At 44.1% G+C, this 25,951-nt stretch overlaps 1 protein-coding gene and 1 non-coding gene across 2 annotated transcripts in view; one reads left to right on the forward strand and one right to left on the reverse strand.

Moving 5' to 3' along the window:
* LOC137762788 (carboxyl-terminal PDZ ligand of neuronal nitric oxide synthase protein-like) overlaps positions 1-25,951 on the forward strand; it is a 315,104-nt gene that overhangs the window by 109,622 nt on the left and 179,531 nt on the right.
* TRNAE-UUC (transfer RNA glutamic acid (anticodon UUC)) lies at positions 23,453-23,525 on the reverse strand. The gene has a single exon. It is a non-coding gene; the product is annotated as a tRNA-Glu (tRNA).

Here is a 25,951-nt window from a genome sequence, read left to right on the forward strand (position 1 = left end):
TTCAAGCAGAGAAGAAACATGGTGAGGTGTGCCCGTTAACTAAGCTCTCTCTAGGGGCATTGAAGGGGATAGATTGGGAGAGAGCACGACTGGATGCCATTTCAATAGTGCTGGCAAGAAATGCTGGAGTCTAAACCAGAGTCTTGACTGAGGGAATGGAGAGGATGGATCTGAGAGGTGAGGGCTAGGGGATCCTTGTTATGCAAGTGTTCATTATCTGAATTTCTGAATTATGGGGTTGCCTAGGAAATCAACAGTGGTCATAACAATTAAATCTTTACTAACAGATTGATCACTTATAAAAATGGTCCAAGTGGTGAATGTACCCTAAAGTGACCCCCAGTGCCTCTTGCCCTTGTATAAACCCCTCCGTGATCGTCACATCATATAAGACGCTGTTTCAGGAGACCGGAGCAAGAGTGTCTCCTGCAGACGTTGAAGACGTGAACTGCCGTGTTTGGGGAGGGGACGTTTATGTGGAGAGGAACTGTGGGAAGCTTCTAGGAGCTGCAAGTGACACCCAGCTGCTGGCCAGAGAGAAAATGGGGACCTCAGTCCCATAACTTCAGGGAACTGAATTCTACCAACAACTGTGTGAGCTTTGAAGGGGACCCCAAGCTCCCGAATGAAACACAGTCTTGTGGATAGCGTGATGGCCTGTGAGACCCTGGGCAGAGGACTTGGGTAAGCGGTGCCTGGACTCCTGACCCAAGGAAACAGGCAGAGAGTAAATGTGTCGTCTTAAGCTGAGAGTTTTGTGGTAATTTGTTGCACAGCAGTAGGACACTAAGAGTTCCCTTTCAGTTATCTTCCATCTAACACTCACATCTGCTCTTGTCCATCCTCGAGGTCTGTCAGCCAGTGTTTGGCTTTCAGATATGGCAGTACAATGCAAATTCCATGCAAATATATTTCAAAGTGAAATTGCAAATCTTTCAAAAGGTGTAGGATTACGGATTGTCAATAAGAGGATTGCTGGAGCACTGCTCAAACCATTCTACAGACAAATGAGGAGCGAGCAGGGTTAGACCTGCCCATAATTGGTGAGAAAAACAACTAGCATGCTGACAAGAAACCAGTCTCAAAAGAGAAGGATTTGAGTATCTTTGAATATTAAGAGACTCCTTTGAGAAAATGCAAGCCCTTAAATAATTTTTGCAGAGATTACCCCTTGTATAAGTAGTTCTGTGTGAAAGTCAGAGGGGACGTGAAGGATGTCATGTTTTTGTGCAGTTTTGCTGCAGTAAGGGGGAAATTGCAACAATAAATCAATAATTAATGAACTCTTAGTCCAATCTAAGAATTAATGCAAAATTCAATATAACTTAAATGTTTCACATTTTATTTAATGCTTTACATTTTAAATGAGCTTATTTGTATGATTTTTTACTTCATTTGAAAAGATTGTCTTGGTCTGCTCTTTTATTTTTTTCACTATTTGCTGTGAAGGTTGGTTCCCATTTTCAGTACCAGCTGCCCCTGTGATGTTACCCTGCTGCGCACATCGGGACAGGTGGCATAGCCTTCTACCTCTGATTTTCAATAGTAGTGAGCATTTTCCCCTACCTCCCAGGGCTGCTAGGATCACTAATAAGAGGATTATTGTGTAGTTTCTAAAGTAACAGTTTTGCATATATACACAAAATATAAAAACCAAATATAATAATGAGGAATGTCATGGGATTTGTGATTAAAAAAATACAAAACCTTATGTGTGCACATTCAGGAAAGAATTCATGTGTATCACCCACTTCCCTACTTTGGATTCAGATTTTAATTCTGAACCTTTGGCTGACACCTCCTTTCTCCTCTTCCAAGGCACACTGAGGTTCTGAGGTTACCAAGATGCACCTGGAGCACATCCTAAAAGGGGCTGAACTTAATGATTAGCTGTGGCCCAGGGGGCAGAAAAGCAAATTCTTTACTCCTCCTCTTTCTTTCATAGTTGCTTTTCTTAACTTTTTGTTTACTTATATATTTATTTGCAAGCTTTAAAATAACACTGGTAATTATGACATCAAGATAGGGTAGTCCTAGTGTGATGGGTCTATATCCAGCCCCATTCGTTCAAGACTTCAAGAAACACAGTGAAACTGCATTCTGGTTGGCACCATGTTATAATGCACGTCACTGGGCAGAAATCCTAATGTCACTGTGCTTGGTTCTGAGATGTTGTGATCGTCTCCCACAAAATGAGTGTTTAAAACCTGTGAGATGTTTCCACAGAGCACTGAGTTATTTTTAAATAATGACTTCTGTGTTTCTGGATGTAAAACCTGATTCACATTTATTATATAAAAGTTTTCAGAAAAATGAGGGGAAAAAGAAAACAATTTGCCAGTAATCCCACTGGCCAGAAATAGCCACCGTAAAGCCTGTTGGTGTCTCTCTTCTAGATTGTAATTTTAGCAAAAATGGAATATCTCTAACAATAATGAGATCTTGTAGAAGGTGTATTTTTTTTACTTAATATTTTATGAGATTAATGTCATTGAATAATCCTTTACAGCATTGTTTTTAATGGCTGAATATATTTACATTCTAGTAAATAGATATAGTGTAATTTATTTAACCAGGCCCTCATTGTTTTACATTTAACTTGTTTCTAGCAGTCTCACAGGTCACTGTCAGCATCCTTGTAGTTATGTCATTGAATACATTCAGAATTATTCCTTTAGAATAAATTACTAAATGGAATTGCTGCATTTAATGGTATGTAGCTTCTAAGGCTTTGGATACATATATTGCCAGATTGCACCCCTCCTCCCAAATATGGTACCCTTTGAGTATAAGAGTGTGCTGGGGTTCTCCACGGCTCTCTTCAATGTGCAGAAGTATGTTACAGACATGAGAAGCTAGTTGAAGGGAGGATGGACGTTGGGGTAGTTCATGGAAATACAGGTCACTGATGGTGAGCTGGAATCTGATTCAGAGTGGCCTTGCAGTTGCAGCAGGCGTCCAGAGCCCATGACCAGTTGCCTGCTGCCCTGATTTAAAATTTCCCGATGTCTAAGATGCCATGTGATGTGTTGGACAGAAGGCAGGCTGTGTACGCTCCTGCCTGATTGAGCTACACTCATGCAGCCATGTAGAGATCAGAAATAAGAAAGCATTGGGAAGAGTTCCCAGGGCCACTTGAATATATGGTAAAAGCGGTATAACGTCTCTTGTTATCATCCCTGGCTTGCCATTCTTACCATGAGGAGCCCTCTTCCCGGCAGGGGGAACCAGCAGCAGCCCAACATCGCAGCCAATTTAATCACTCATTGATTTCCTGTCTGTCCGGTGGAAAAAAGGGCCAGACTCTTGGAAACTGGGACTGATTCTTGCTCATGTTAACGACCTCAACAGAAACGGCCTCTGGTAATGTCAAAGGCATGCTGGAGTTTTCAGATAAAAGATGCTGTTTTGTATAAGCAAATGATGCCCTGTGCGATCATTTTGCAAATTATCTGTGGCTTGCTGGGAAACTTGCTCAGGATTCTATTGCACAAACTTCTGCTTGATGAGAGAATTCTTCCTATGTTTCTGTTGGGCCCATATGCATTCTCTTCATAGGCCATTTTCAAAATGCTTTACTGTTAATGTCCCTTATAAGACCTAGACCACTTGATTTATTGAAATGGAATTTTTAGAATGCAGGGGTAGCACTCATGTTCGTTGCATGTCCTGAGACCCAACTGCAGCAGACATTGAGAATGGCTAAATTTTATTTCAACTTCGGTGCAATAGAGCAATCTGGCTGGCAACTATTAAATCTTTGGAAAGAATGACAGAAATGGTGTGAACATAGGCTGCATGTGTAGTGGTATTATATGCCATCCTTGAAGTGCAGGAAGTTTTGTTGAACGATACCGGTGTGATAAACATTCCTATTTTTCTTCAAATGTTGAATAGTTGGCTGATACTAAGATTATTTGAGTATTTTCCATAAGTTTGTATTTGCATCATAGTGTATGTGTTGTGATATTTATATCACATCATTTTACCTGACAATAGAATGTCTAAGAATGGTCTTTTACATATTGATTATTTTAGTTATTAATAACTACCCAGAAATTATCACTTGAAATTGCCATTATAAAAAGCCAAAATAACATCCCTATCTATGCAGATTTCATCTATTTGAAACATGGAAAAAATTTAAGGTGCTCATTAAGTTCTAATGATTTATTACAGAAAAACTGACATATTTTTGTCAGTGCTCTGCTAATTCTTATTTTAAGCAAACTAATTTTCTATAATTTAGATGCAAAAGAACATGCCTTTGCATACAGAGCCAGGTTTCTCATACGTAAAGAGTTGGACTGTACCCGGTGTTTCAACAAATACTCATTTGATCAACAAATATTTGAGTATCACTATCTGACGGTATTCTAGGAATTGGGAAACAGATGGGTGAGGTCTCTCTTCTCATGGAACTTGTGTTCAAGTGGGGAAGACTCATTATAATACAACAGTATAATAAACAAGGTGATATCAGATGGTGGTAAGTCTTGTGAATAAAATAAAAGGGGTGATGTGACCAAGAGTGACCCTGGGGGAGGTTGGGGTGATCATACTTCGGAGGTGACTGGGAAGGCCTTTCCGAAGAGGTGTAATTCAAGTTAAGGCCTGAATGTTGATGAAGAGCTAGCCATGCCAAGATCTGTTTATGGCTGAGGGACCAGCAAGTACAAGATTGAGAGGCAAAAATGGGCTTGGCCTCTTCCAGCAACAGAAGGAAAATTCACATAGAGTGTGGTGCGTGAGAGCGACCTGACGTGTGATTGGGGAGGTGGGCAGGCCCAGATCATGGAGGGCCTTTCAGGCTGTGGCTAGTAAGGAGTTTCTCAACATTTTATAATCCAGGCCTGTTAGTTGGCAGCCAATGAGGTTTTGTGGAGTTTTGCTTTTTGTAATTGGTATTACACAAATCGTGTGACTTTGACAGTACCTGCCTTACCCTCCCACCCTTCTCACCAATTCCATGTACAGAATACTTCATCTCTTTCCTGTGGTAGCCCTGCAGATATTTGGTTCCCCAGTCTCTCCAGGCTAACATCTTTAGTTTTATCAGCCGTCCTTTCCTGCTTGGATGGATTCTTCAACCCTAGGGTTTCTCTCTTCTCTGAACACATATTTTCTGAGAACTTCAGGAATTGGTAAAATTTTGGTGGTGTGATGGTCAGAATGGCCATCATCAAAAAATCTACAAACAATAAATGCTGGAGAGGGTGTGGAGAAGAGGGGACCCTCTTGCACTGTTGGTGGGAATGTAAATTGATAGAGCCACTATGGAGAACAGTATGGAGGTTCCTTAAAAAACTAAAAATAGAACTACCATATGACCCAGCAATCCCACTACTGGGCATATACCCAGAGAAAACCATAATTCAAAAAGAGTCATGTACCACAATGTTCATTGCAGCTCTATTAACAATAGCCAGGACATGGAAGCAACCTAAGTGTCCATTGACAGATGAATGGATAAAGAAGATGTGGCACATATATACAATGGAATATTACTCAGCCATAAAAAGAAACGAAATTGAGATATTTGTAGTGAGGTGGATGGACCTAGAGTCTGTCATACAGAGTGAAGTAAGTCAGAAAGAGAAAAACAAATACCGTATGCTAACACATATATATGGAATCTAATGACAGTTGTTCCCCTGCCAAGACCATCTACCACCCCGTAGCTGAGCTTGCTCATATCAGCATTATTTAAATCAGCTCTTCTCTGGGCTTCAGTTTGATTTTCTTTTAGCATTTCAGTGTGCCCGTACCACTGACGCTTTCATACAACATTCAGTCTGGGAAGTACCCCTCAATTTCTTAAGAGACAGGCACTGCTCTGAGAGTCTTTCCGTCCCCTGTCCTCTACTTCAGCTTGCTAACTGGCTTCCTCCCTGGGTAGTGTTTTTCTCGGTTCTCTTCTGAGCATTCTTTTCCTGGGGGTCTTTCTTGCTTGAGAGCGTTTTCTGCATAATGCACTGTAGTGCAGAGGTCTGGTGGGGGCAACCACCTGGCTTTTTCTTTCTGTTTCCTCTCCACAACCCATAGATCTTGCTATTATGAGGTTCTGTGCACCAGCCGCTTGCTGCTGGCCCAGTGTGGAGGTACAGTGGGAGAAGATTCCTGTGTTCCCCTGGGACTCTTTTTATGTATTCGTTGATTTACTGAGTTGCTTGAGGAGCTGTGTTTAGGCTGGCAGAGGAAGATAAGGAATTCCAGGAATTCTTTGCTGCTTTCTCCCAGATAGCTGGCTAAATTCCCTTCCCCTTCCTCCTCCATTAAAGAGGCCTGGGGGCAGGAGAGAGTTGAGCTCAGATTGATCCTGTAATTGACCTCCTTATGTTTGTCACTGACTCTTGATCCTTCTGATCAAGATGATTTATTGGCCCACTAATTTTAATAATGATAATAATAATTGTTGTTGTTGCAGTTACACCACTTATTCAGCCTAGCCATTACCCTGTTCATTTAGAATTAGGTAATGTAGACCAAATTGCTTGCATAGATCCTGGCTTAGTGTTCAACTAACAGGTGTACTGCTACTCAGATGGGGGTGATTGTCTCCTTAAAGTTACAGGGATTATTTGGGGTTTTTAGTCAGTGACAGCTTTTTTGGTCTCCCAACTCTGTATCCTGGATTACTTGAATGGTCTAGGCCAGTGGTTCTCAAAGTGTGGTCCCCAGACTGTCAAGCAGCAGACTCACCTGGGAACTTGTTAGAAATGCAGAGTCTCAGGCCCTACCTAAGATCTACTGAACCAGAAACTCTGGGGTGGAGGCCCAGCAAGCTCTTTTAACAAGCCCTTTAGGTGATTCTGATGTATGATCAAGTTTAAGAGCTGCTGGTCTGGGCCATCAATTTCACTTCTTTTTTCCAGGGATATGTCTCAGACTCTAGTGTGAAAAGTTGCTACTCTTAAGATGATTTGGTTGAACCTGGGCAAAGTCTCAGGAGAGGTTCTGAAAGGAGAATGTGTGGTTTTGTTTTGGTGATTAGCTGGTTTAAAGGAAGACCTTTTGAGCATAGCATAAGACCTGGTGGGGCAGGCTTGGAGTTGAAGTGGAAAGATTAGCAGAAGGCCATTGGGGATTATAAATTCAGAACAAGGAATACAAGTGACACTTGTGTTAGGGAACCAGGCTGAGAGGCTTGATGACTGCCTTCACCCTCACAGAAAGGATGTCTCCTGCTGTGCAGCTGTGGCAGTGTGTCTTTAGGCCAAGGTTGCCCGTCTCTGGTCTGTGCCTCTATGGGCAATGCATGTCTGCTCATCTCAGTTTCTCTGTACTTTCACTAATGGCCAATCCCCCCCCCCCCACTTCCAGTTTATTTATTTTATTTATCTATTTTTGGCTGTCTTGGGTCTTCGTTGCTGCATGCGGGCTTTCTCTAGTGGCGAGCGGGGGCTACTCTTCGTTGCGGTGCGCTGCCTTCACATTGCGGTGGCTTCGTGGCTTCTCTTGTTGTGGAGCACGGGCTCTAGGTGCGGGCTTCAGTAGTTGCAGCATGTAGGCTCAGTAGTTGTGGCTCGCGGGCTGTAGGGCGCAGGCTCAGTAATTGTGGCGCACGGGCTTAGTTGCTCCACAGCATGTGTGGATCTTCCTGGAGCAGGGCTCGAACCTGTGTCCCCTGCATTGACAGGCGGATTCTTAACCACTGCGCTACCAGGGAAGCCCCCAGTTCCCCTTTTGATTTGGGTCTGTGTAAAAATGGAGAGAGATTTTTAAATAATTTAATCTGGTTCTAGTCAGGCTTACTAGCCTTGGCAGCTTTCTGTTTTCCTTAGGTGATTTTGTGTCTTTCTACGTGGATCTGATATGTGTTTGATTTTTAAGTTAAATGCTCAGCAGGAGACCGGATGTGCTTCTTAACACCTTTTTGCCAGCCTCCCTTATACAGACTAAGGAAGAGACTTGAGAAGGGATCTGGTCCAGTCTCCTGACTGCAGCCAGACCCTCTTAATGTCCCACCCTGATCCCTGGTGAGTAACTAGGATGTGCCCATATGCAAGGAACCGACAGCCTCTGCTGAGAAATTCCTGTGATGAGAGAGCTCACCACATCAGGAGATGTTGCAGGAAAGTTCTAACAGTTAAAGATTTTCCTTTTCTGCTACTGAAAAAATGGCTGTCAGCCTGTAAGGAAATACCTAAATGCCGAAGAAGTAGTCCTGACGTAGCCGGAAAGCAGCTGAACTTGGGAGCCTGGATTGTCCTATAAGAATAGGCGGCTCTAGATCCCCTGTATTAAATTCCACTTAGCAGTAGGTTGTCTGTTTTGAAATATCGTAAGGGTGACACTTCAAGCCTCTCCTATCCTGAAGTGGAGGTAAGCTGGGATGATGGGAGATAAGATTCTGGGCCATTTTGTACTGTAGTATGTCTCAGTGCCCTGGCTTAAAGGGAAGAGCCCAAGCCACTTGTAGCTGATAGGCATGTGGACTTGCTGAAAAGCCTGTGGAAGAGATAAAGTAGGAATGGCCTGAGGGTTAGAAAGGGAACTAGACAAACTGATCAGGCCTGAGCAGAGGGAAAAGGGTGTTCAAGAATCTGTGCTGATGGATAATTTTATGCTTCCTTTTCTCTTTACCATTTACTAAATGTTTGCCTGTTTTGCTGAATAGCAGCCAGAAGACTCTAAATTCTTTTGTCTGCCGTCTGAATAATTTAGTTGGGTTGTCTGTTCCCTTCCCCGACAATTCCCTAAAGAATCTCTCCTGATTTCGGAGGGGCCAGGGAAAAGGGACGCTTCTCAGAAATCAAGCCAGATCTTTTCTGTTTCTTCCTGACCCGTCTTCCAAAGCCTGGGACCCTTCTTTTTTCACCACCCCCGCTCCCGACTGTATTAGATTCTGCTACTTTATTTTCCATTTCTAGATGGATGTTTCTTTTCTTTCTTTCTAATTAAGAAATTACCTCGCCATCTGAGCTATTGGCAGGTATTTGCCAGAAGATCCAAGGCAAATCTGCCAACTTACTGGAGCATGACACAGCTGCTAGGACCGCCCATCTCACAGAGTCTGCAGAGATGCGGGGCTGTCACTTCAACAAGTGTCAGATATACACATTCTGCACGCAGAGCTTCCCATGCATAGCCTTAAATAAATATCCCAGAAGGATCTGTTCTGTTTCTCATCTCTGACTCCCTTTTCCATCTCCATATGTTTTTGAAACATGATTTCCCAACTTCCCATCACCACCTACCTAGACCCCTATATATTCCCTCTCTTCTCCCTCTTCAATAAAAGAACCAAAGCATCTTTTACTGCTTTAATAGAGCAGATAGTATATTCCCTTGCCCATGACCAGTTTGCAAGACTGTTCTGCCCAGCCTGGCAGAGAGCCTGGTTGGTTCATCTCTGTAGGTCACGGGGTCTGGATTGGTTTGGGAACCCCCTCTCTGACTGAGAAGAGGCTCCCCAACATATTGAACTAACTTTCAGGGCTGGCTGTGCCCTTTTTGTTTTGAGACCTTTCTCAAAGGGCACTGTGGTTTCTCCTTCCTTGTTGGAAGTTCCGTATCTGTGGAAAAGTTCCCTGTAACCTTTCAAGGTTTGTACTCTGTTCCAAAGGGGCTCCTGGAAATGAAAGTGGTCTTTTTTTTTAATTAAATGATCTCACAGATGATCAAAAGGAGCACATAAAAACTGTACTGCGGGGTTGGCAAGGTTGCCAGTGTTCTCTTTACCTTTGGTCTGGGCTCATAGGTCTGAGACAGTGTCTCACCAACAGCTCTTGGCTCTCGTTGGGGATTGGGGCTGGAGAGACACAGAGGGGAGGCAGTAGGGGGATATTAATGCTTTGAGGAAGTCTAACTTCTCTTTTTTTTATCTTAGGAGAGGTATTTGAATTCGAGTTGAGACATTCAGCCCTGGAAAAGTGAGCTTGCAGAAACTGGATTTGATGTCCAGCATTATCTTGGAGGGTTTGGCCAGTGGGTCACTTGGGCGTGTGTTACCCGGTTGATGCTCTGTGGCTTGTCTGCGTTGGCATTGCTCATGGCAGGTACTAGAGGGAGTGCCAGGGATGGTGTTCTCTGAGCACAGGCTGCCACTTAGCAGTTCTGTGATCTTTGTTAAGATTTGCTTCCTCTCTGGTTGAAAAGAGGTGGGAGCAGTGACTAGAGGTTTCTCTGAGGATTAAATGAGTACTAAGTATAGTGCTTGGCATGTGGTAGGTGTTCAGTAAATGGAAGCTGCCATTAAGAATAACAGTATTGATAATTATTAATATTAATACCAATATGGCTATTTTTCTTAACAGCCTGAAGTTGGTGCCCCATCTTTACTGTCCCATAAGTACCTTGTTCTCATAGCACTTATCACTCTGTCCTTTAATTGCCAGTGTACTTGCTGTTTCTCTATGAGGCCATATGCCTAGGTCCTTGAAACTGCTGTCATGTTTACATTGTATCCCAGCATCTCCAGCACCTGTGGAGATGTACTGGCACCTGTACTGTACCAGTACAGTGCCTGGCACATAGAACGGGCTCTTAAAAATATGAACGAACTCTTCTAATTGACTTTTAAAAATGCATTCCCAGACTTCACACTCCCCTACTCTGCAGTGTGTATCCTGTACTCCATGCAGGCTCGGTGCCTATCTGAACTCTCTTCCTGCTTCCCCAGTGACCATATTTATTAGTTACCATTTCCTTTATCCATACCTGCCCTCTTGTTTTGAAATACTGTTCATCTTCTCTGTTGCCATTCTGCATCCTTTTTTTCCCTTCCTGTGTTCCTTCTCTTCCATGATACATTCCCACCCACGCCAGCCCATGTTCATCCCATTCATGCAGTCCTATTTCCTTTACAGCCTGTAAAGCCTTGTTGTTCTTGAATTTTTGTGTGATAGCTTTATCTTTCCAACTAGATTGTCAGCTTCTTGAGAGCAACCATATGTTTATTGTGTCTGTCTAGTACAGGTTATAGACCAGGGCCTGGCACGTAATTGCTTGTAAATAAAAAGTAAGCCATTGTCAGAATACCTAAATGAATTAGACTGTTGGACTAAAGGGGTAAATGAGATAAGAATGTCTGCTGATGGAACACAGTCTTTATAGTTAGTTGTGTGAATATGGGGGTTGAGGACAGTTACCAGCACCTAAATTTTGTGTTAAGTTACGGGTTTTCTGTACTCTGTCTTCCCAATTCCTATTTTCGCATTTTCCAGTCAGTTCTTCTCCTGAACGGGACTTGGGTGTGTCCTCTAAGAATTGTAAACTGTGATATTTAGGCCAGTTGTAATGAAATGAAGCCTGGCTCTCATTTGGCAGTGTTCTCGTTCAGGGAATTGTAGAACTGAAGTGCTGAAAGGACCTGAATCTTCTCTTAGGTTTACGATCCTGCTATCTTCCTCAGGTACTGGGTCTTCACTGTCTTTCCTCCTGATTATTTTATTTTTACAGTGTTTGAAGAGTTCACACTTCTTTAAAGGTATGAAGGAAAATGTAAAATTTAAGCTTGTCTACTGTCTCTGGGGAGGAAGGTAACATGTTTGGTAGTGATAAAGGAAATGGGAATGGCTAATGGTAACATCGAGGTTTGCCATTTATTTAGTGGGTTTTATTTATCCATGCTGTGTTCATTTCTTCATTAGCTTTATTACCAAGCTGTTTCGCTATGAAACTATAATTGGTTGTTTCATTCAATTTTTTTTTGCGGCCAGAGGTCCAGTGGAGGACTCTGTGTGGGGGGGTTTCAGGAGATGTGGTGTGCAGCACATAGCAGGTGCTTTGTCAGTGTTTGGGAATGGATGCATGCAAATGGAAGACATGCCCTGCAGGAATGTGCAGCCTGGGCTGGGACTGCAGTGAAGCAGCGGTGTGAGGGCTGGGGAGAGGGAGGGGTAGAGGGCACTAGTTCCCAAGAGGGAGCCAGCCTTTGGGAAAAAGGAACAGGAAGGAGATGCTGGAGGAGCCTCCCATCACCACATGGACTGTGGAAGACAACCTATAGTAGAAATAAATGTGTTTTGAAGAAATGCCATACTGTATTCTATTATGGTGGGTAAATATTTAAATAATTATAAATTTTACAGACTGACAACGGGGCCGTTTGGAGGGAGCACACTGCCTGGCATTTAGCAGACGGTCAGTAAACATTTATTGAGTGAATGAATTCAGGGCAGAGTGGGGCTGGAGGCCCCAGGGTTTTTGTTCCTCTTTTTCTTTTTCACACCCAACCCACTGCTGCTGCTTCAGGCAGGAGCTTTTCATTTTCCATCTGTAACCAGATGAAAATTGTGAAGAGTGGTTAAAAGAGTTTTTATTGGTAGTTCTCTTTTTTTCTCATTCCATTGTGAGTAAGTAAGGCCGTGTACTGTGTAGACGTTTACTGGCAGGTCCATAAAACACACGTTTTTGAGGGCAGAGTCCATGTCTTTGAGTAATAATTAACTGCTAATGGCATTGTCTTTGGTGCTGTATGGTAAACAATCAAGAAATAGCTTGTCTTCAACGAGAGTTTTCAGGCCAATGCAAAGACCACACACAGACAAACCTGGAGAGTGGTATTTTGACTAAATACAAGCAGAAACAAAAGGGAGAAAATACTGCTGGTTTTGTGTTGCCATGTTTAATTGCATGATGGCGTCGGCTTCCCTTGAAATTCCTCATGCCTGGTGGAGGGCACGCAGATAATGGTGAGAAGGGCAGAACAGAGGCTCTTGGCTGCTGGGTTTTCAACTGTAGCTGGATCTCCCTTGGGAGTTTTCAGATCTGAGTCTCTGTGAAATGGAACAAGTGGATTGAGCCTGGTTCGTCCTTAAGATAAGTCTCTTAAGAATTAAGTAAAAGCACTACGTGCTTTTCACTTGGAAGCCTGCGGAGAAAGAGCCTGGGAACACAGACTTTAGAAGTCATGCAGTTTAGAGTTCCTCTTCCGCAGCCCTCCTTCAGGCTCAGGAGAGAGGAAATGTCTTGTTTGGGGTCACTGAGGGCTAGGCCTGAAGACTGGGTCTGCTGTATTTCCCTCCCTGGGCTCCTTCTACCACTAGGTACCAGCTGTCTGGAATGTCACTTTTCTGAGTGAGGAAGCAGAGATGCCTGGCCTGGGCGTGCATTGCAGGACTGCAGGATTGAGAGCACTTAACTTTCCTGGTTGTCTCCTGCCTGGGGTCACGCTGTCCTCAGGTTAACTTGTGTTCTAGGGCTGCTTTTCGGGACTCTGAGGGAGAGAGCTTCACAGCACGGGCGCTGCAGTACGAGGAGGATAGTTGCTCATCAGCCTCACCTAGAATGTGCCCTGTGGCAAGGTGGCTCTACTTGTACCCTCTCCTGCTGGCTGCAGGGCAGGGTGAGGAGGTGTTATGGGACCCCACAGCCTGAGAGCTTTGGTGCTGCCTGCTCTGGGGTTGACCTGGAAGGCATTATAAGGAGATGGTGAGGGAGGAATGAGCAAAGGGATGTAGGAGAGAGTGGGCTGTCCTGATGCTCTTTTAGGGGCTTAGGGAGGGAGCCAGGCAGACAGTGACATTTTAATTACAGACTGAGTTGTCAGGCCGATAATCTTCCCAATGGTCCTCCTTATTTTCTAGACTTCCGAGTCATCTGCATATGACTTGGAGGTGCTGAGGCTTAAAATTTCTGATCTTGGTAATATCCTGTCAGTCTAACCTTTTATGATTTTGCCCTGGGAGTGAACAGAGGGCAGGAGCCAGCTCCTTATAGGCACTGAAATGTCCCTGCAGTGGCATGTGAATCAGATTTCAGATCTGTTTTTAAGGAACTTGAAGCAAAAGTCAACCCCAAAAGAACCCTGAAGGTGCTGCAATGTTCTGGGTGGTTCTTGCTGACCTGACTAAGAAGATGGACCTCAGGAGGACCTGGGAACCACTCATGTTTCTCCCTGAGGCTTTGGAAGCAGGGACATCAGCCTGATATTTGTTGGTATCAGTATGCAGCAAATCTCCAAGTGATTCTGTTGCCTCGGATTCAAATTTAATTCGCTCATTCTTAAGTTGATTTTATTGACCTAATATTTATTGAGAGCCTTCCCTGTGCCTCGCTTTTTGCTGGCATTGGAGATAAAATGGCAAGCTGGACACACTCAGTGCCTGCCTTGGGAGCTTAGTGTGTAGAGGCTGGAGGAGACTGTCTGGACCAACACCCTCACCCCCTGTCCCTCCCCTCACCCCATTTAGATGTGGCCTTTGAGGCCAGAGAGGAGGAACTGTCTTACCCACAGTCTCAGGGTTTGGGACCTTGTTTTCTCAGCTAAATAGTAAACAGCTGGAGGGCAAGATCAGGTTTTGTTCTTCTGCATGATACCCTGCAAGTAATAGCCACTCAGCAAATATAGATTGATTGATTAAATATGGCAAAGATATTCCTGAGCACTCCTCTTAGTTGTACTGCTTCCTCATCACCGGATAAGTTTCAGTCCCGTGCCTTACAGGGGTGGTGGTTTAGTACACCCTCACCGTGTCTCACCACGAATGCAGCTTTAGGTTACATTTGACCATCACATCTCCTAGAATCGGCTTCTAAAATTATGTGTTTGAGCCTGAGGCAGGAGGAGACCAGTTGGAGATTTTACTCTCCTAATGCAGTCTTGCAAAGATATCCCTTAAAGGCTGGGAGAAGGAAACAGCACCATTTATAGCCTTTCTGCTGCGCTGCTCTGTGCTGGTTGCTTCCTCACACTGCACTTGTTTTAGTTAGTCCTTTAAAGCTTTGTAAGGATCAGTAGGTGGTGTGATCCTGATGTTGCTAAGGATAAACGGGAGCTAACTGACGGCTGGCTGAAGCCTGTGTCACTGTGCCTTCTAACATTTTCCCCAGCCCCTCTGGGAAGTGTATACATGTACACAGGAGCTTTGAGTGGTTTCTGTGCTTGCTTTTCCTGAGAAGTATTTGAGAGACTAGAACTCATGGAAATTCCCGTGATAATCCCTGGAGAGCAGAGCATGGATTGCTTGTCTTGTGTATGTGTATAAATCCTTGCAAATTCTCCTGCCCCTAGAGTGAGTGCTGATAAACTGCCAACTTCTACCTCCCTCCACTCCCCAGGTACTCCTGTGCTGGGATACAATTGAATGGACTGGTTTTAACGTTTAAGTATTTTGTGGCTAGTACACATAATTCTGGGTTTGAGGACAGTTGCAGTAGACTGGGATAATTGATTTACCTGCTTGAGACTAAGCACTGTGAGTTCTGTATGCAAATGCAAATCAAGCCGGATACAAATGATCACTTTGGTCCTAGAATCCAGAGGGCGGTTGGTGCATTCAGCTTTGTAGAAGGAAGCAGTGGCTGGTGGTAGAAGCCAAGTACCTGGAGATGGAAGCTGTTGGCACTGGGGACAGTTTACCATGTGAGATCTTAGGAAACCCCATCTCACTTCCTTAGCTTCAGTTTCTCTATCTGTGGTTTAGGAGAAAAAATTACTTGCTGTTTGACATCCCTTTCTCAGTGCTGCCATATGGAGAAGAAGTTGTGGTGCTGCAGGGGAGAGGAGCACTGTTGCCCAAACAGAGTAAAAGCTTGTACGTGAGGGCATAGGTAGGTACACAGATATTTGCGTGTGGTTAGTTGGTGGTTTTCACCCTAGTGGTCTTTCTGTGATTTATCCCCTCAGGCCCAGAATTTGGCTTTTTAAATTTTTCCCTGCACTTCACTCAGGACCTGTAGGATGACACGGAAATAATACCGATGCATCCCATTTCACCTCCCAAAAGGCTATGCATGTTCTGAGATTTGGAAAGGGGCTCTTTGTGACTCCTTGGGCTTTTTAGGCTACCCTCCCTGGGCCCAAGGAAACAGGTTGAACGGAAATCTGGCTCAAGTCCCACGTATTTTGTGAGACCCTGGCGCCTGGCATTGGGGGCAGAGGATTATCTCCAGAGAGATTTGAAGCTCAGGGCTTCTGCCGCATCTTCCCTGGCACTCCTCCCCTGGGGTTTAGAAAGCTCTGGACTTCATTCTGAGTGAAGTTCAGAGTGACATCACCCCTGAGGAATTCTTTGGGGGGATGTGGGAGGATGACTTCTGGAGAATCAGGAGTTCTCCAAAGAGAGAGGGAGTGTACACTGCTGTGGTGAATTCCATCTTCGTCTTAGGAACCTGAGCTGCTCTGTTCACTCCTATCCTGAGCTAGAAGGAAATGGAAACTTAGGCTGAATTAATAGAGATGCTGTATCCAGAATAAAGGAGGTGAGAATCCCACTCCCTCAGCACCAGTTGTTAGACCACACCTGGAGCATTGTGATGAATTCAGAAAAGCACATTTTCCAAGGGATATGGACACGCTGGAACATATTTATAGGAGAGTGGAAGAGCCCACTCTGGTCTGTGGGGATGGCTGGGAATACAGTGATTTTTAACCTGGAGAAGGCAAAACTCAGGCTTTGACTGGGCTTTAAATGTTTGGAAGGTTGTGCTGGGGATCCGTGTGTGGTCCCAGAGGTCCTTACATTGGAATCACAGAACTCTTGGGTGGAGGCTTTAAGGAGAGTGATTCTGTTTAATATGAGGAAGAATGAGTTTCATTTAGAATGGTATTTTTACTGTTTTCTCCTTGACCATCAAAGTGATGTGTTAATTTTGGAGCATTTAAGAGGCAAGAATAAAAAAAAATTCGTGAAGTATCTATAATGCCCCTATTGAGAAGCAGCCACTATTAGCCTTTGGCACGTTATCTTCTAGTATTTTTGTGTATTTTATTTGTCTTTACAAAGTTGAAATCATAGCGCATAAACAGTTTTGAATCTTAATTTTTTTTCTTTTGGCCACGCCATGCAGCTTGTGGGATCTTAGTTCCCCGACCAGGGATCGAACATGGGCCCTCAGCAGTGAAAGCTCGGAGTCCTAACCACTGGACTGCCAGGGAATTCCTTGAATCTTAATTTTTAAGAATGATTTCAGGCAAAACATTTAACCTCACATTTAATAATTTGTGGTAAACATAACATTTTAATGGTTTCATAATATGCTATCCTAAAGGTATAACGTAATTTGATCTAACATTTCCTCCAACATGGGCCATGGGCCACTAAGTTTATTTTGTAGTTTGTGCTTTGCACTAAACATCATTATGCATAATAAACCTTTGCATGTGTTTTAGATTATTTGCTCAGGTTAGACTCCTAGAAATGAATCTGTTAGGTCAAAGTGTATGAACAATATAAACTGTTGATATACATTGCTATACGGTTTTACAGAAATATTATACCATTATACCAATTTATACTCTGTATCAGTTAGTACACTTTTGCTCCAAATGATCAGAAAACTTAACTTTAACTGCCATGAATAAAAAAGGGATGTATTGGCTTTTATTACTGGAAAAAAAAAGATGTAGGGCTAGAGTTTAGCTTCAGGTGTGCATGGATACAGGGGCTCAACTAATGTCTCTAGGAGTCGGTTCTCCCTCCTCCCCCATCAGTAAAAGTCTGTTGGCTACTCAGGGCAACTGTTTGTGGTGGCCTGTGTGTATGTGTGTGTGGTTATAATTGAGCTTTGAATGAGGTATAGTGTTTCCATGACTGGCACAGGCAGCCTCAACCCAAGGAGGCTATCAGGGGAATCTGCTTATTTCTTTGGTCCCATTTGGTCTGGTTTTGCTGACATGAACATTTTTCCACTGAAGCTGTTTTTATTAGACAAAGGAGGTGGATTACAGAGCCGTAAGGGGTTGTCCCTTGGTCCATCTTTCCATCTCTGTGCTTGTCCATACGTCTCTTCATTCATCCAGGTAATGAATGGATGAATGGGAGTGAAAGGATGTGAATTCTCATCCAGGTTCCAGCACTGGTACCCTAGCGCAGTGTGCGCTAATGGCAGTGACCAAAGCACAGCTGGGATCAGGGAGCAGTTTCTCCTCCTGGGGCGCATCCTCCAAAGCATCTGCTTTCCAGCAGTTTTTAAAAGGTAAAATGTATAGTGAAAAGTTGTTAGAGGAAGTAGTGTGGAAGCCGGACATGGAGGCACTCAGGGAATGTGATCAAAGGGTACTGTCTCTCTCTCTCTCTTTCCAACTGATTTGCAAAGTCCACCCCCAGAGTCACTCACCAAGGCTTTAGAAGCTGATTTTGCATCTGCTTTCTGAACACCTCCTCATTATTTAAAGAGGAGGCTAATGTACCAGTTCTGCCTCTCTCAGAGGGTTTGGGGTTGGGGGATAAAATGAAATGAAAACACACGCGATAGCACCACATAAATGTAAGATGATGTGTTAAGGGTTGAGCACCTAGGGCGTAAAAGCAAGTTCCGCATCCCTTCTGAAAGGGGTTATTATGTCCCATTCAGTAAGGCCCCAGAGGAATTGGTCTTTTTCCTCTTTGGTAGAGGAGCCCAAAAAAGGAGGTTGGTAGGATATTCAAGAACCACTGAGTCTTTGCACATAAAACTCTGGACCTCAAAAAGCGTGAAGTAAATGCGGATTCTTCTTCACATCCCTTGCCGCCCCAGGCCCCCTTCAGCTTGGCTTACGTTACTGCAGCAGCCTCGCCTTGCAGCTCTCCTCTGCATCTTCCGTAGACTGCTCTTCCTAAAAGTGCAAGTCCCGTCATGCCACTCGCCCTGCCTCAGCCCTGCTCCTGGGAGGCGCTAAACTCCTTCATGGAACTGAAAAAGGCACGTAGGAGTGATCTGGCTGGAGCTGACTTCACCGCTTTATTCTTTCCCTTCCTTCTTTGTGGCTCTACATTACAGTTGGACTTCTTTCGGTTACACCGTGCCTTCTCCTGCCTTCAGACCTTCCCGGGTGTAGTTTATTTCTGCTTAACCCCCAACCCCAAAACTTTGAGTCGTCTTTCAGATTTCAGCTTACATGTCAACTTCCTCCAATTTCTGTCCCTCTTTTGACTGAGAGACTGAATGGCTAGTCACTCATGGTGGAAAAGGTAAAAATGGCTTAATGGCGTGTGCCCTCTGTCTGGGCAGGTGGTGACTGAGCATGGAACCCAAGTCCAGCAAATGGCCAGTGGGCGTCACAGAGTGGTGTGGTCACTCTGAGCGGAGTTCACGGTAGGAGCTGGGAGGAAGACACTCCACGTCAGCCTGTCCCTTTGGCATTATCCTATGCGTGTCTGCTTTGGGCATGTTCTGTGTTAGTGCTTTTGCCCCAAGGTGTGGAGTCCCAGCTTTTGATCAGTGCAGCGGCCCCCAGCTGTCCGAGTGGTGTTCAGAAGGGAGTGGGATGGAGGAGTGTAGATGTCAAGCTCTCACTTTTCTTAATTCTTAGAAATCATTATGAATCTGAATCCCTGGGTTGGTGACGCTGCAGTGGTCTGGAGATTCTCTGTGCACACGTGAGGCTGTGGGTGCTTGTGTGGGATGTGAATGGATGGTGATTTGTTCATGGGTAGGACTGGGAAACTTTGAGGAGAAGCTGCTAAAATTTATCTTAGGTTTTTGCTGAAGTGAATAAGAAAATACCTGGGTTCTCTATACAACCAAGCAATTCATGAGGCTGAAGGACACAAGTTATCAGAACTGTCTTGATGACCTCATTTAGCACAAATATATCGCCAGAAATCAGAGTGCTAATCAGTTGGTTCTGGAGACGAAACAGAACCGATGTCCAGCTTCTTAATGGATTAGAAAGTGAAAAGAAGCCTTGTGAGCTCTGGACGGGAAGCTGGTTCCTGGTGATAATTTATACATTTATTAAGCAAACATTTATTGATTATTGTGCGTTAGTCTTGCTTGTGCTTGAATACACGTATTACCTCATTTCTTCGCACAGTTCCAGGATCAGTTTGAGTTTTATTTTAGGAGCTTTTAAGAAATACTCTTGAATTTGTTTTCGATGGTGTGGCTGTTTATCTAATGGGGAGTGGTGTTGACTTGTGCTACTTGGTTGCAAGACAAAGCGTTAGGAAGGAGCTTGGCTCTCTTTTTCTACCTGCCATACCACCTTTTTCCCCCTCTTTGGAATGAGAGTAACTATTAAGTGAATGGGGACCAGAGAAAGCACAACTTGTTAACAAGCAAGATACTTCTTGAAAATGGGATTCAAAGTTAGAGTTTTCCTTGCCTCGCTTTCTGAAAACCGCTCTAATATTGCCACGCTTGTGTTTCCATTTCTGTTTTTCATCCAGAATGACATAACGTCCTCTCCAGGGAGTATTCTAGTGTCATCACCATTGGATCTTTTTATTAAGAAGGACTTTGGAGGTCTGCAGAAAGGGTGATTGGCACAGAATTATAGGTTGGGGAATTGTAGCTGTCTTGCTGTAGGTCAGCCAGGTTGTAATTGCTAGCTCTGCTGTGAGAACCACCCTGCAAAGTTCTGAACTCTATAGACGACCTTGCTCTATAAGCAAGTAGTGCTTTTGGCGCCTATTGGTGGCTCTTTATTGCCCTTCTTCAGATGTCTCTTGCAAACTGTTCTAAAGGTTCATTTCTCCCTCAATTTAAGACGATCATTTCAGACTTATTAGAGTCGTATTCGCTCTCCTACAGTATTAACCAGGAATCTAGATATCAGGAATCAAAGTTGTGCATTCGTTTGATCACTCTCCCTTAGCAGAGCAATTGTGTATACTGCTCAAGTGAAGACCACTTTGTGAGGGACCTGGGATTGTCTATTTACATTTTGGAAGGCAAAACAGTGGCATAAAGACTTTTAGGGAATGTTATCTAAGTAACTGGAAAACTCAGAGGAACAAGGAAAAGAAACAGTGTTGAGCCAAGTGGTTAGAATAGGATAAAGGGATCTTTAATTCAGGGAGCTCTGGAAAGGAAAATGGACTAAGGCATTTTAAACCTATTTCCTTTTAATAAAAATTTCATATTTTTCTGATTCCTAATTTATAGGCGATCTGACTTCTGTGGCTTGATCAGATTTGTAAGAGGATAGTATATTAGTCTACTTGGGCTGCAGACTAATTTGCCATAACAGAATCCCACAGACTTGGTGGCTTAAACAACAGAAATTTATTTACTCACAGTTCTGGAGGCTGGAAGTCCAAGATCGAGGTGCTGTCAGAGTTGGTTTCTGGTGAGGCCTCTTTTCCTGGCTTTTGACGGCCTCCTTCTCACTCTGTCCTCACACGGCCTTTTCTCTGTGCACACATACTCTTGGTGTCTCTTCCTCTTCTTATAAGGACAGGAGCCCTATTGGATTGGGCTCTACTCTTATGACCTCATTTAACCTTAATCAGCTCCCTAAAGGCCCTGTCTCCAAATACAGACACATTGGAGGTTAGGGCTTCAACACATGAATTCAGTCCACGACAGATGGGAAGACCTTATGATCTAATTTAGGGGTCAGAAAACTAGCCACCCCCCACCCCAACTGTTTTCATAAAGTTTATTGGAACATAGCCACGCCCATTCACGTTTCGATTGTCTGTGACTGCTTTTGCACTACAAGGACAGACTTGAGTAGTTGTGATAGACAGTCTGTCCTACAAAGCCTAAGATATTTGTTATCTGACCTTGTACAGAAAGTGTGCCAACCCTTGAAATAGGCTGAGCTTGTTCTAATAAGAGAAGGGGATTGTTTTTGTCCCAGGCTTTGTATCACAGTGATTTTTAAAAATTGACATACAAGTAGGAATTATTTGTTTACACATTAAGTAGGAAAGGAACAGAGAGTGAAAATTGCCCCATGGCTAAGGTGCCATGCCAAGTGGTTGGTACATATCAGGATTACGGGAAAGGGCAGCTGTGGTCGGAAGACCTTGCTGTATGACCATGGGCCATTCACTTCACATCTCTGAGCCTCGGTTCTTCCACCGTAAAATGGAAATAAGGTGACCTGTCTTATAACGTGATTGCTTGGATCCAATGAAATAAAGCCCCTAGAGTATCCTATAAACGGTAGGAGGACTGTATAAATAGGAGGGATTATTCAGCACCTATTTGTGCTGTTGCAGCTGCTGCAGATAACTTGCCCAGTAAAACTACCCTATTATTTAGAGACTGAGAAATATTTGGATGGTGGTAATGTGCTGCTCTAGGAAAAGCAGTCGCCAGTAGGATTTTTATCACATAATTAGAGGGTCTGCTGAATGTGCTAGTGAAGAGAAGCCGCTGTGTGCCGTTGCCTTGTGTTAATGTGGACCAGGGATCCTGAGCGTTTTCCCTGAGGATGTCCCAGAACAGCATCCTTGCTCCCTTCCCTTTTGCGATGCTGCCTCTGGCCAGCAGAAATTCTGGGAAGTCCTAGACATAGTGCCAGTGCCGCAATGGCCTTAGGGACCGTCACAAAATGACCATCTACCCACGGGACACCTATGCTTTTCAGATTAGATTCTGGTCAGCTACCTTGCGTGTAAATCTTCTGAAAGAAGGAGCAAGCTGGAAAGCTGGGCAGTGGTAGGAATCGAGAAGATCCGAGGTTAGGATGAGAGAGAAGCAGAGCTGTTCAAGCTGTTTCTTGATCGACTCATTTGTTCATTTATCTTTTCATTCCATCACTCAGTTTCCTCGTATTAAGAGGGGTAATACTATGTACTTGCCAGGGTTGTGGCAAGGATTGAATGAGATACTGCTGATAAAGTGTGAAGCAAACTATCTGACGTGGAGCACATGCTCTCATTAAATGGTAGTTCTTGTTTTTATTGTCATTTTCTAATGATTTCATATTCATTCATTAACTCCATATCCTGTTGCAGACATTGATGAACAGAGATAGGAGATAAAGATGCATAGGTTCTGCCCAGCCTTGGCTTCTGTGGCTAGCCGTGGTTCGGGAGAACCTAGAGGTGCCCTTTGTGCGTCCATCAGGTGTGCATTTCTCATAGTGAGGCCGGTGGTGCTGCTGCTGTCTCTTAACTCAGCCTGCTCACCTGCCAGAGCACCGCCAGCTTGCCTGTCCAAATCTCATCTTTCCTCCAAGACCAAGCTTGGGGCCCATCTTCTTCCTGATGCATGTTGGCTTACAGGCGTCACACCCTTCTCAGAATCCTGAAGCACTTATCCACCCAATTTAACTTTGGATCGCATCCCACCTGTATTTTTATCATTGCTTTATGTAGCGTTGAGAGAAGATACATGTCTAACTCGTCTTTAATTCTTGAGCGCTTATAACAGTGCCTGACACATGCATATGCTCAGTAAATATTGGATTGGATTAATTCTAATTCGATGTAACCATCATTTTTTGAGCAGGTACTTCTGCGTTTCTCAACCTCATCCCTACTGTCGTTTTGAACCAGACAATTCTTTGCTGTGTGGGACCATTCTGTGCACTGTAGGATGTTTAACAGCATCCCTGGCCGTTATCCACTATATGCCAATAGCACCCTCCAGTTGTGACAACCCAGAATGTCCTCAGACATTGCCAAATGTACCCTGAAGGGCAAAAATCACTCCTGGTTGAGAACCACTGATTTACTCTGTTCTAGGCACTACCCCTACCCCCCTCCCTCCCTCCCTCTAAAATATTTCTTTTGTCAGAAAACTATTTTGATTGGCTCTGTTTTTTTTGTTTGTTTTGTTTTGTTTTTGTTTTGTTTTTTATTTATTTATTTTTGGCCTTGCTGCACAGCTTGTGGGATCTTAGTTCCCCAACCAGGGATTGAACCTGGGACCATGGCAGTGAAAGCGCCAAGTCCTAACCACTGGACCACCAGGGAATTCCCAGCACTGCCTATTTCTTGTCTTCTCAGTTAGGTTATAAATTCCGGGGGGAGAATTTTCTTTATCTCCACAATGCCTGTGTACTGGCCATAGAGTACATGTCTAATTCATAGATGTTTGTTCACTCAATCTGCTCGGCTCATTTTCCTCGTTGTACCACCTTCAGCTGAGGCCGGGAAGAACAAAAAATTCAAGGCTATCTTCATTATCCTCGGTTAGCATGCATTAAATAAATGCTTAGAATTTCCTGGTTTTCATTTTGCCTTCCTTGCTAACTCTCAGGTCTGGAGTCTCCTACTTTCTGAATGCCAGTACTGCAAGCAAATGAGCAAATCCCACATCCCTTGTTTAGATTTCCTTTGGAAAAAATTGATTAATATAATAGACATATGGGTACATTTTTTTTCCTCCTCTGGAATCTCATTTACGGCCTTAAAACTCCACGAGACCTCTGTTTGTCGTTTTTGCACAAGGTGGTGCTAAATTTGCTTAGGAATAGTTTCAAGAAGTATTTGCTCTGCCCTTCCAGGGATGGACACCAATAGGTGGCCCAAGTGTCCGAGGGACTCAGTTTTACATGTACGGTTGTACCAGGGTAAACAAAGGCTAAAGGTCTAAGTTTTTAAGTTGGGAGTGTGTGTGTTTGTGAGAGTGTGTGTGTAGTAAGGTGACAGTGAGGACAGAGCAAGGTTCTGTTGGGGAAAATTAGGAGAAGTGGTGTTCCAGGAGAATTCAGTACAAAGAGCTCTGGAAATGAGAGCTCAGATCTAAGCTGGGATACACCACTAAGTAGCTATGAGGGCCTGGGCAAGGTAGTAACTCCTCTCTGGGCCTGGTTTCACCTGTGAAGGGAGAGAAATGAATTAGATGATCTTTACCATCCGTTCTACCTCTGAACGTTTATGACTTGAAAATTTTAGCCTGAAGCACACTTCTTTTATACTCATGGAAGAAGACTTGATTAGAACGTTGGGCCAGGGTCTCCCAACACTTTGTGAAGACTACTCTCTTGCTAGGCGTCTTCAACTTTTGGAAAGGCTGCCATGAAGCTGAGAGATTGGAGTTGTTCTTTGATACCTTGAGAGTAGAACCAAGTGATAGGAAGGCAGATTCTGGCTCAGTAGAAGAATTTTCTAGCTATCAGAGTTGCTGGAAAGTGAAATAAGCTTTAGAGGGAAGGAGTTTCATCACCGGGGGTATTCTAGCTGAGGTGATCAGCCTTGCCTGGCTGAAACTGAGTTATCAAATGAGTGATCAGACTAGGTGACTTGAAGTCCTTTCTGACCCTGCGAATTTTTTAAAATTCTGTTTTTGTTTTTTTTTTTTATTACTTATATCTTGAGATCCTTGAAAAGGGAAGGGGAAGAGATCCTTGAAAAGGGAAGGAGAAGAGATTCCTTGGTGGAGATGGATGTTAAAGTGAGGGCTCTGAGGCAGAGAGAGCATTGCTTTTAGTTATATTTCTTCAGAAACAGCTTTCAAGTGGGGTGTGGCCTGAAATGTAGGCGCTCAGAGATGTGTCAAGAAAATCTTTGTGGTGCACTGGCTGTGGGGCCCCAGCCTTGACCTTCACGGGCCAGGGACTGGCCCCCATGCTGAACCCACAGCTCTGCTTGCCTCTCTCACTGTGAGCTGTCCTGCCTTACTGAGCAGCAAGCAAAAGCCATGCTGTTTCCCCTGTCACCGTCTGTCTATCTCCTCATGGCTCTGAATCAGCTGTCATGGGAATTGGCTGTGACTGAGAACCAAAATTAATCCACTTTCTCTGGAGATGATTTCTTTCAGGCCCATGTCTCTCACATTGCTGTGCTTTCTGAGGCCAGCATCTTTCTGTGAAGTGCTTGCTTTCCATTTTTGGAGCATTTTTGTAGGGCTCCACAGAGCGCCTGTTCCACTCTGTAATTGACTGGATATATTTATGCCACTTGTAATTACCTCGAGGTAATTGTCTGCTGAGGCCATGGCAGTGGCTCCTTTTGGGGGGGGGCCTTCCCTGGGCATTCGTGCCCATGCTTCCCTGCCTGTGGAATGGGAGGTCAGCTTTATTTGGATGGTAGGGCGAGGGTGATATACCCAGATTGTTCCATGACACTGCTTCCTCTTTCCACTGACTGCCTTTATTTCTTCATCTCTGCTGTTGCAGACAACCAGTGTAGCACAGTGCATGAACCGTCTGTCAGGGGCTGCTGAACTAGCTGGGTCCTAAAGCACCAGGTGTCGTACCATTTGAAGGAAGTTGGTCAATCTGCTGCTCCCCTGCCCTTACCCTACCTCTCACTATTGTGCTCTTACTGCTTTCATCCCTCTTCTCATCCCACCCATAGTTTTACATGGAGATCATGAATCCACTATGGACCCTTCTGGTTTTGAAAATGAGGGCGAATGGCATTTGACGTTGGGAAGAGCTACTTGGATCTCTTAC

Source organism: Eschrichtius robustus, chromosome 3, assembly GCF_028021215.1.
Source record: "Eschrichtius robustus isolate mEscRob2 chromosome 3, mEscRob2.pri, whole genome shotgun sequence".
Taxonomy (NCBI): Eukaryota; Metazoa; Chordata; class Mammalia; order Artiodactyla; family Eschrichtiidae; genus Eschrichtius; species Eschrichtius robustus.